Source organism: Pan troglodytes, chromosome 14 (assembly GCF_028858775.2).
Source record: "Pan troglodytes isolate AG18354 chromosome 14, NHGRI_mPanTro3-v2.0_pri, whole genome shotgun sequence".
Taxonomy (NCBI): Eukaryota; Metazoa; Chordata; class Mammalia; order Primates; family Hominidae; genus Pan; species Pan troglodytes.
In genome coordinates, this window is record NC_072412.2 from 95,744,970 (window position 1) to 95,756,961 (window position 11,992).

Sequence of the window (11,992 nt, forward strand, 5' to 3'; positions counted from 1 at the left end):
GCTGGTCTGTGTTATTTGGCAAAATATTTTTTAAAAGTCAAATTTATCTGATTGTTTTGACTTTAAAGAGAGAAACTCTGACGTAAAATGGCCTAAAAAATTAGGAAAACTCTAAAGCCCTAAAGTAATATATTTCAAAGTTCAACCAAATCAATGGCTTAATTATGACTTTAAGAAAACAAGGGATTTTTAGCTTTCAGCTCAGCCCTTCTTACTGTGTTTCTTCCTACCACTCTCATTATCAAAATATGGTTGTGACAGTGACAGGCATCATACCCTTACAATGCAATATCAACAAGTTGAAAGAGGATATTTTTAAATGCTCTCTTATAAATGTCACTGTTACGCATGCAATATTATTGGAAGATTTTCTTACTTTAGACTCAAGAAGCTATAAATGTAAGGTATTTTGTCTTCAGAATATGAACTAAAACTAAGTATTCACACATTTCAAATAGCTAAACAATCCACAGAACCAGAAAAAAAGACACCAAAATATCTATTATTATGGAAATACTTGTTTTTAAGTCATTGGTAATTTTTCAGAAAGTGATTCATGTGTTTTTCTTCCATTTTTAGTATTATAAGAGGAGAAATGATTGTTAACTAGTTTTCAACAAAGAAAAGCTGTGTTTATACTAGGCCCATCATTAAATGTTCTTGGAAAAATACTTGATTAATGAAGCTTGAAAAATATAATTCATATTTACTTATTTATAATTCTTGGTAGCCCTGAATCCTGCTATAAATAACTTTTAATGTTTTCAACCCACAGAAATTGCGTGTGTGTGTGTGTGTGTGTGTGTGATAGTCTTAACAAAATGTTGCTTCAAATTATGAAGTAATAACTTTCTCCTCTATGAAAGGAGAAAATTCCTACAACCCATTGAATTATCATATGAAATTGCCTTAGATTATGATTTATTAAATGTTAGATACTTTCCAATCTCATATTTGGTGGGAGTTATTGAGAGAAATCAAGACGACAATCATAACTGGATTCATGATATCAAAGTACATAATGAATTTATATATTCATTTTTGAATCCAGGTGATTTTACTAGAATAAGTTGTCTGTGGTTTCGATTATGTAGCTAAGGACTTTTCTAATTTACCAACATAAAAACATCAATGTATGAAAAGCAACCACTCATAACCTCTTCTGAATATCATATATGAGCATGTATTTTATTTCAATTTTTTTAAAGAAAAACAGGAAAGTAAAAGTTTAGATTTTTATCTTTCCAAATCAAGTACTTTATATTTTCTCTCAAATATAAACTTTAAAAAACAAACGGAGACCCTAGAAGTGAGAAATAAACTCATGAAATTAAATATATATTGGCTCAACTTAATAGCTGTATGAACATTTCAGAAGAAAGAGTAAACAAACTTAATGGTAGAACAATATAAGTTATCCAAAATTAAGAATAGGAATAATATTACAAATAATCATAATAACTAGAGTATCAACGTGATGTTAGATGGTATCATATGATCAAAAGTACATGAAACAGGAATGGCTGTGAGAATAGGACAGAAGAAAAAAAACCGAAGAACTTAAAGATATCATGGCTGAAAATTACCCATGCTTGCAAAATCCATAACTTTTACATAGATATTTTTAAAGACCATGAAAATAAACCCCAAGAATCAGCCACACCCAGACACAGCATAGTCAAGCCTGTCAGTTAGATATACAGAGTGAATTTTGATAGCAGTAAAAGACAGATGACCTATAACATACAACGAAACATCAATGCAATTAATGACTGAAATGAGAGTGATGGAGGACAGAAGAGGATTGGACATCCTTAAATTGCTCAAAGACAAAAAGGGGGAAAAAACCCCCACAAAACAAAACTGTCAACGCAGACTTCTGTTCTCAGTGATAATATCATTCATGATTGAAGGCAAAATAAAGACTTTTTTAATAGAAATAAACTAAGAAAATTTGTTGCCAAGACACTTTCTTTTCCGATACCAGAAAAGAAAAGCAAGCATCAGAAATGGTAAATATATGAGTATATGCAAAATTTTACCTCTTTTTGAGTCTTTCTTCTTATTCTTTTTTAAAACATGATTTACTGAAACTAAAATTATGACACTTTCTTGTTAACTTTATCATGTAAGTTTGTGTATTACATGTAATGATTATAAGCACAGCTTGTAGTTTTGCCAAATTTTATGATCATTGATTGGAATTTAGACTGAATTAGAGCACAGTATAAATGGAAAACTCACCAAATAATTTTAGAAAGTTTACAATCAGCGTTCAAATTATATAATATTTCATCAAATTTAAAGTGTTTATTTTAGTTTTCTTTCCAAGAACAGACAGAAAAGAGAAAGCAAAGAAATAACAACAAAGAAAAGAAAAAAACGGAGAAGATAATTTGAAAATAGGATATTTTCAAAAGTAGACGTTTAGTTTTCATGTTGTATTTTTGTAATGGACACTCTTGAGTTTATAACATATACATTCAGGAGGTCTTACATCTGAAGATATTTTCATTAAAATATATTTTAATATTATAACTGAATAAGATAAGAAATTGGGGAATCGCAAAATTAGCCCTTGAAACTGTAAAATTTTTCCCTCAAAATTCCACTTTAGTAGCATTTGGTGTCGCAGTGTAATCTCAAATTAGAAATATTTTTTATCTCTCTGGATGCAACTTTATCTGATTTTCAATTTTTGTATTTTTTTACTTTATGGTTATAATCTGAGTCATATTCCTAGGGTGTGCCTTGTTTATTTGCCTTTTATTATAGTTGCTTGGATTATGGTTATCTAATTACAACCTAGTAATCGGCATACAATGTTTTCATTACACATGAAAAAGATTCATACCACATATATTGTGAATGTTTTGATTTGTTGTTGTTGTTGTTTATTTCTGAGTTTTCCCATCTGAATAATAATATTCTACATACTGGCTCCTGTTTCCTGTTCTTGTCTATAATTTTCTTTCTCATCATAATTTTCCCTTTGTACTATTCCTCTCTGTTCTAAAAATACTATTCCAATCTGCCTTCCATAGCATTCACTTGATTTTTTTCCACAAAATCAGTTCTTTTCAATCTAAAGACTAGTTTTCTCAGTTCTGCTGTTTCTACCAGCTTCTGCTGTGTCTCAGATCACTCACAAGCTTTCTTCCCTTCAGTCATCTCTCTTTCTCAACATACTGCATTTTCACAGAGACAAAATACTTCTGTACTATTTTGACTATGACAGTCTCCAGTGTCCAATGACTTTTGGAAGTATCTGCGTCTTCTGATTCTTTCAGACTCATTTACCCTTCCCTTTTACGTATTACTTGTTTTTTCTAATCAACTTTCTTTTATCATTACTGCCAATTTTGTGAATTCATAACATGTGTCCAAGTACTTACTATATATCACAGTTTATTTTGAATAATAGAGCATGTAATATAAGACAATTAAATAAGGCCAGGGTTGCCAAAATTGATGAATATGTTCAAGACAAAAGGTTCATGGGGGAAATGAAATGTATAGTAAGCTCTTTGTCTCATGAAATTCATATTGTTTGTTACCTGGTCACTTAAGTCCAGGTAACAAACAATATGAGAATATGAATATGGAGAAGCTCAATGCCTGCTATATTATTTAAATCATATTTTCATCTTGACAGTAAATGTAAGTAGTTCCTGGTCTAATGTCCATTTTATAGCAGTTTTCACCCACTGTTCTATTCACTTGTGTCTTGTTTCTATCCTTACTTCATGAATCTTTTTTTACTCTTCATAGGCAGAACATATAGAAAATATTGACCCATAACTTTTACTACTGTTTCCATTACTCTTCCTATGTAATCCCTACATCACAGGCCACATATAGTACCTTTCTCTCAAAATATTTTCATACCCACAAAATTACTGTTTATTGCTACAAATTTCCATAATGCTGAATGTTATCAGTTTTTCAATTAACTGATTAAATGAAGTTATTATATTTTATTTAAAGCAACATTTTGATTATCCAATATCAAATATAACATTTGAAGTGAAGAGAAAGCAGTTATCTACATCACAGAATAATGAAATAGGTCAGGTTTTCTACATAGAAATACACCAGATATTAGAGTCAGTGGACAGATGGTTGAAGAGGCATGAAGTACCTTCATACCTATTTAATATGGTCTGTCTTTTGTAAAGTAAAGCCAGGGTATGCCAAAAGCAAATGCCTAGTTTGGGTTTATCTCAATCCCATTCCATCTGCTTTTTAATTAGTGGCAATTCTTCCCAGATTTTGGTATTAATTGCTTATGTGTTTTAGCCTCCAATGCTATTGAGATGTGTGCCTTTCTCTGTATCTGCATAGATTTTTGTAGTGACAATCAGTAGTGGATGAATTAGCTAGATTCCATTTTAAACCTGAGCACCATGTCTTTCTAGATTTTAAAAGTTGGATAATTACTTATTCAATGTAATAATATTAATTATTATTAATTACATGTCATGTCAAGATGACTTCACTAATTTTCCCAACCAATAATTAAAATGCCTGCCATATGACAGGCATGTTTCATTTTTATGGTGGACCAAGAACAGAAATTTTTTTTGGATAATGTGGCATTATATTTATTGAGGGAAGCATTAAAAATGCAGTTACACAAAAGATAAACTAGCTTTGATAAGTACAATAAAAGAGGGTAGTAGATGACAGCATATTATGAATGGATGTGGTTTAGTTTGAGATATCAGGGTAGTGACAATGAACTGATATCTAAAGGATAAAGAGGGGCAAAGTAATGTAGGGAAGAGAGATCTTCAACATAAGTATGGATGGGTAAAGAGCTGAAGATGGAATGGAGCATGTGTACTTAAAATCTGGTAGAAGGACAGAGAGGTGGATTAACACTTGGCAAAGAGGGACATCTGTTAGAAATGCTTGGAGGGTCAATATACCTTTTGTCCTTTATGCATAGCATAAGCAGATATCTATGCATAGCATAAGCAGAGATGATCAGATTTGGTTGAAATGATTACGGTGTCTAGAACTGCTTTCTAATACTGTAGCCACTGTGCTGGCCAATAAAGCTGCGCTGGTCCATTTTCTAGTGGTTAATAGCCATAGGTAGATATTGGCTATCATATTAGATAGCATAGATTTAAAGCGTTTTCCTCATTGCAGAAGGTTCTACTGAATAGTGCTGGTCTAGAGAATGGAGTGTGTCTAATATGGGAGCCCGAACAGATATAGTGAACTATCTGCAAGGGGACTAGTGTCCCAGAAAGAGACAATAAGAAGTTGGTACATGTATTCATTTACTAGAAAAATTGTAACAAGGTACCACAAAGTGGATGGGTTAAAACAACAGAGATTAGTCTTTCCCCACTATGGAGGGAAGAAGCCTGAGATCAAGGTGTTGACAGTCATGCTGTCTCTGAAGGCTCTAGGGCAGAATTAGTCCCATGCCCAAATGAGTCTATGTCTTTTGTCTTCCTATTAGAACACCAGTAATATTGGATTAGGGTTCACCCTAATGACCTCATCTTAACTTGATTATATCTGTAAATATTCTATTTTCAAATAACATCACATTTACAGGTACAGGGCATTAGGATGTCAACAAATCTTTTGGGAAAGGCTGGATTCAACCCATTACATCTGGAATGGAGAGACGTTTATATAGTTGTAGATTATTTAAAAAGTCGATTAAATAGAGAACATTAAGTGACCAGTATATTTTAAAGAAAGGTGTCAGAAGAGCTTCAGCTCCCTGTAAAAACAGAGGTGGGAGGATCAATATGGGATGACCAACATGGGGCAAGGGTCCGTTTCATGAGGGTTATTGGGGTCTTCTGCAAAGTACTCAAGTTGGAAATGTCTTGAAAAGGCCCCACTCAAAAGGGCTGCCTTCCAGCAAGAGGCAACAAATGGAGGAGTTGATCTCAGATCCGTCTATGAGGGACACATACATGGTCTATAGGAAAAGTAGAAAGAAACAACAAGTTTATTTTAGTTCTCACATTGTATGTTAAAAAAAAAAAAAAAAGCTACAAAAGCACCACATAGGACATAGACAGCATTTGAACATTTGTAATTTAGAGTGCTTCAATGAAATACTTAATATGAAAATACACAGAATATTTTCAAAATACACTGATAGTGTGTAGATCCTATAGAGATCCTCCAAGTAAGATCTGATGTCCATATCTCTCTCTCCTTTAAAAATCTACACCTTCTACCAAGCTGGAAATGGGAATGCTAATTGTAAGGGCCATTCCAAGCCTTGGAAATAATTAACATTTGTCCATAAGATGCAATGCAACATCCATGCTCTTTTGTTTTTGGAATCAAGTGGCTAAAATGGACCAACATACATAGATACCACATTTCACACAACATCCCTCATCCAACTCTGAAAATTTAAGGAGAAATCCAAAATGTTTGGGTATAAAGAGGTGGGAGGCCACTCACAACATGCGAACTCATAAATAGTTCAATGAGATGGGTTATGGTGCTGAAGATTTTGGGTTACTGTGCCTTTCATTCAGTAATGCAAGGTGTATCTATATATCTCAATAATCCGAAACAAAACATACTTCCACAATATCCTCAATATTCCCAAATAACCTGGAGGGATCTGAAGCAGGATAATGCTCTATTTTTACAGAGATTTTTATGGCAATTGGGCCCTCCTATTCATTTGTTCAACTATTATTTAACAAATATTAAGTTACTATCATGGGCCATGCACTGGCTTATTCAGTGCATTCTTCATGGATGCACAGATAGAAGGACTTTTTATTTTTCTTTATTTAACTTGATTATTTTCATAGAAGAGTCTTGCATCCTACTGAAATCTCCAATTTACTTAATTTTAACTAATATGCATTGTAGTGTTTCCATATATTTAGTTTTTTTCTTGCTCATTATATTAACTATCATTTAATTTTCACAACAAACCTATTTTAAATTATTATAATTTCATTTGGAGATAGGCAAGCAGATATTCAGGAAGGTGGTTGACATTCTAAGTGCTGGTAAGAAGTAAAGCAGGGTAAGATATAATACAGGTTCATCCCACAGTCTTCCTTCTTTTTTGCATATGTCATATTTTGCCTTTTTTGATGTGTTCTAATTCTTACTCTATCTTGGATATATTACAACTTTTGTGAATGTAACTTCCCTATCTACATTTGTGTCTAATCCCTGTTGTCACATTTGAAATCAATCTATGCTTACTTTATGTTTTAAGATTTGGGGCTCTCTCCTTACTCCTATTCCTTTTCTTGTCTTTGATACTGATTTCCACAGCTACATTCAGCCATTGTCTTCTGCAGGATTGTCATTCAGCTCTTACCAGATCATTTGCAATATTTATGATGATGAAAATAAAATGTCCCATCCTAAGAATATGAAAATCTTCAAGAAAGACAACAATTAAACCTCAAATAATATAATGGAGCAGATATGATGGGATTCAATAAAATACATATATGAAATAATTTTTTTAGAATTTACATCATCAAACTTTCTCAGCATTGTTACTTCACTCATTATATCACATAATTTATGACATAGCATATGCTTCTTCATGTTATTTTCCTTTGTTTCATTGTTATCTTGTTTTTGTAACTAAGTTAGAAATAATGTGACAACTATAGCCTAACTATATGCTTAATGTAGTTCTAGATAACTATAAAACATTCCATTAAAATGTGTCTATTATCACAATTATGTGATTATGAAATTGTATACTTTAGTTTTTGGCATCAATTTTTCAAACCAGAGAAATTCCATCTTTAAAAATTAATCAAATATATGTAACCAAATGAGAATTTTGAACTGAGATTCATACTCTCAGCTTTGAATTACACATAGAAATGAAAACGTAATTTTCTTTGGTGTGTTTTGTTAAATGACAACTATAAAATATTATAAAATGAATAAGATGCACATGCTTAGAAAACAAAAACTTTGAAAGCCATCAGTGTAGAAATGAAAATGCCTGTTTGATAGTATGTAGAAGACTATAACAATAATATTATGTTATAAAGATGTGAGACATATCTTTCTTGAAAGTATAAGCCAAAGAGCAGCTGCAGTCAGAGTCATCAGAATGCCATGAAATTTGTAAAAGAGGGGACTTGTCAACAGTGTCTGCCATGGTCTGTTTGAACACAGCTGCAATTGGGATTTTCAAGCTGACCCCCATCTGGTAGGATGATGATGCCTTCTGGAAGATTCTCAACAGAGCCCAAATGACCAACAGAGTAGGTCAAAACCAGAAGGACAGATGGTAAAGTAAGTTGAAAACACTTGATAATTTTCAATTATGAAAAAAAAATCTTACTTCCAAGAATCCCTACAAATATGCTTGTATCTGAATTTAATGCTTCATAATAAAGAATTTGTTTGGGATTTTGAGAGCCACGTGTGAATTTAAAGATTGGAAAGTTTTTCATTTTTACAATATTTAAAGAGAACATAATGCTTTTCCTGGCTTTAGGATATGATATTAGAAGCATGCAGCATTATTAAGAAAATCCCCCTAGAAGCCTGTTGTTTCATTTCTGCTTGCATCTAAAATAGAGTTTTCTAGTAATTGCAGGCTACAAACATATTTTTAATATTTTTAGTAGTAGTGTTCAATGTAAAATGTACAAAACTAAATCTGTGAAGTTCACATTCTAACACAAAATATATATTAATAAAACTTGAGTTCATTTAAACCACTAGAAGACAATGCATGCTATAAATACATAAATCATATAGATGTAACTTACACATAATATACATATAGAAATTATATATCAAATATATATACCCATACATATGTAAATTTGAATTTTCTGTTACAAATTATGTAATAATTTTAAAAACATATTGCATTGTGATTGTATAGTATGAGCTTATTTTTGTTAGATGCAACTATAATCTACATAGAAAATTTATGTAATTTCTACATATGATTACTGTAATTCAAAATATTGGAATTGTTTAATTTACAATATTGCATTTGAATCCTATTATATATGTAAATTATTCTATTTCATTTATATTTGAAAATTTTGGATTTACCAAGATAAACATTTGTTATAAATATAAAATATTATTTTATATTTTTACGCATTGTAAACCCATTGATTTCATCTGTTGATGAACACTTAGGTTGCTTCCAAATCTTAGCTAATGTAAACAGTGCTGCAACAAACATAGGAATGCAGATATATCTTAGGGATACTGATTTCCTTTCTTTTAGGTATCTAACTAAATTGGGATTTCTGGATCACATGGGAGTTCAACTTTTAGTTTCTTGAGGAACCTCAATAGTGTTCTTCATAGTTATTGTACTAATTTACATTCCCACCAACACATTAGTTCCTCTTTCTCCACATTCTTGCAAGCATTCATAATTGCCTGTCTTTTGAATAAAAGCTATTTTAACTCAGGTGAGATGATATCTCATTGTAGTTTTGATTTGCATTTCTTTGATAATTGATGATGTTAAACACCCTTTTCATATACTTGCTTGGCATTTATAAGTCTTCTTTGGAGAAATCTGTATTCAGATCTTTTGCCCATTTTCAAATGGGCTTATTAGATTTTTTTTTTCCTGTTGAGTTGTTTGAGCTCCTTATGTATTCTACTTATTAAACTTTTGGTCAGATATATAGTTTGCAAATATTTTCTTCCATTCTGTGGGTTGTCTCTTCACTTTGTTTAATGTTTTCTTTGTGATGTAGAAGCTTTTTAACTTGATTTGTCCATTTTTGCTTTGTCACCTTTGCCCAGACCAATGTCCTGGAGAGTTTTCCTACTGTTTTGTTTTAGTAGTTTCATAGTTTTAGGTCTTGGATTTAAGTCTCGAATACATTTTGATTTTGATTTTTTATTTAAAAACTTTAATAATTTTTTAATAAAAATCAAAATGGATTTTTTTTTTTTTTTTTTTGAGACGGAGTCTTGCTCTTTCGCCCAGGCTGGAGTGCAGTGGCCCGATCTCAGCTCACTGCAAGCTCCGCCTCCTGGGTTCACGCCATTCTCCTGCCTCAGCCTCCCGAGTAGCTGGGACTACAGGCGCCCGCCACCACGCCCGGCTAATTTTTTCTATTTTTAGTAGAGACGGGGTTTCACCGTGTTAGCTAGGATGGTCTCGATCTCCTGACCTCGTGATCCGCCCGCCTCGGCCTCCCAAAGTGCTGGGATTACAGGCGTGAGCCACCGCGCCCGGCCCAAAATGGATTTTTTAATAAAATAAAATCAAAATAGATTAAATGGTGAGAGATGGGGTATAATTTTATTCTTCTGCATATGAATAACCTCTTTACTCAGCACTACTTATTGAAAGGACTGTACTCTCCCCAATGTATGTTATTGGCACCTTTGTTGAAAATGAGTTTACTGTAGATAAATATATTTGTTTATGGGTTCTCTATTCTGTTCTATTGGTCTATGTTTCTGTTTTTATGGCAGTACTATGGTGTTCGGTTACTTAGCTCTGTAGCATAATTTGAAGTCAAGTAGCGTGATTCCCACAGATTTGTTCGTTTTGCTCAGGATGGCTTTGGCTATTCTGGGTCTTTGGGGGTTCTACATAAATTTTAAAATTGTTTTTGCTGGGGCAGGGCACAGTGGCTCATGCCTGTAATCCCAGAACTTTGGGAGGCCGAGGCGGGCAGATCACGAGGTCAGGAGTTCAAGACCAGTCTGGCCAACAGAGTGAAACCCCGTCTCTACTAAAAATACAAAAAATTAGCTGGGTGTGGTGGTGTGCGCCTGTAATCCCAGCTACACAGGAGACTGAGGCAGGAGAATCGCATAAACCCGGGAGGCGGAGGTTTCAGTGAGCCAGATCGCGCCATTGCACTCCAGCCCCAGCAATGGTGCCAGACTCCATCTCAAAAAGAAAAAAAAAAAAAAAAAAGAGTTGTTTTTGCTATAAGGATTGCATTGAATCTGTGGATTACTTTGAGTAGTATGGGCATTTTAACAATATTGATTCTTCCAACTTGGAATATCTTTCCATTTTTTTGTGTCCTCTTCAATTTCTTGCGTCACTATTTTATAGTTTTTATTGTGAAATCTTTCACTTATTTGGTTAAAGTTAATTCCTAGGTATTTTATTTCTAGCTATTGTAAGTAGTATTATTTTCTCGATTCAATGTTGAATATATATGAATAACTAATTTATTATTTGTTGTACAATATTTTATGAAAAAAGGTTACTATTAACAAATATTATAGAAATGATACTAGGTGGGTATATAAGTAGAAATATTTTATCTACAAGAACTTCAATAAACTTAAGACAGGGATTGTATTTACCTATGAGTTACTGAATTGGCTCTTAACTTGGTGAACCATAAAAGAAACTACTTTGATATTAAAATATAATTACTATTAATAACTCTCAGGAAACCAGCCAAGTGTACCTTCCTTTTCAGGAAGGTATGTAATAAATTAAATACATTTAAGTAATGTCAAGTTTGTAGTAATTTTATCCCAATGAGGAAAATGAACAGTGGACTCTGCTTAAATTTAGAATGTAGAAACATGATTGCTCTTGCTAAACTGTTGGTAAAAAACAAATTGAAAGATAATACTTTCCTTGAGTTCTTACTGGTAAGTTTTATATTTTCATTTATTCCATTTGGCAACCCTTATGCATTGAGGTGTATTTTTCATCCATCTCTATGCTACCTGTTGAGGATTTAAAAAAAGTTATGATACTCTTTTTTTTCTAGAAACTTAAAGTAACAGAACAGAGAAGCAAAAAAAAACAAAAAAAAAAAAAAGTATTTAAGACTGAATAGTGGGCTGGGTGCCGTGGCTCAAGCCTGCAATCCTAGCACTTTGAGAGGCCGAGGCAGGCAGATCACCTGAGGTCAGGAGTTCGAGACCAGCCTCGCCAAGATGGCAAAACACCATCTCTACTTAAAAAATACAAAAATTAGCTGGGTATGGCAGCACATGCCTGTAATCCCAGCTACTTGGGAGGCTCCAGAAGAAGAATTGC

The 11,992-nt window shown here is 32.8% G+C and overlaps 1 long non-coding RNA gene across 1 annotated transcript; it reads right to left on the bottom strand.

Annotated features, from left to right (window-relative positions):
- Positions 1–5,696: 5,696 nt before the first annotated feature.
- Positions 5,697–8,625, bottom strand: LOC107968079 (uncharacterized). Its single transcript, XR_001708962.4, has 2 exons — positions 7,216–8,625; positions 5,697–5,950 (listed from the first exon to the last, which is right to left on the bottom strand). It is a non-coding gene; the product is annotated as an uncharacterized LOC107968079 (long non-coding RNA).
- Between the last annotated feature and the right edge of the window lie 3,367 nt (positions 8,626–11,992).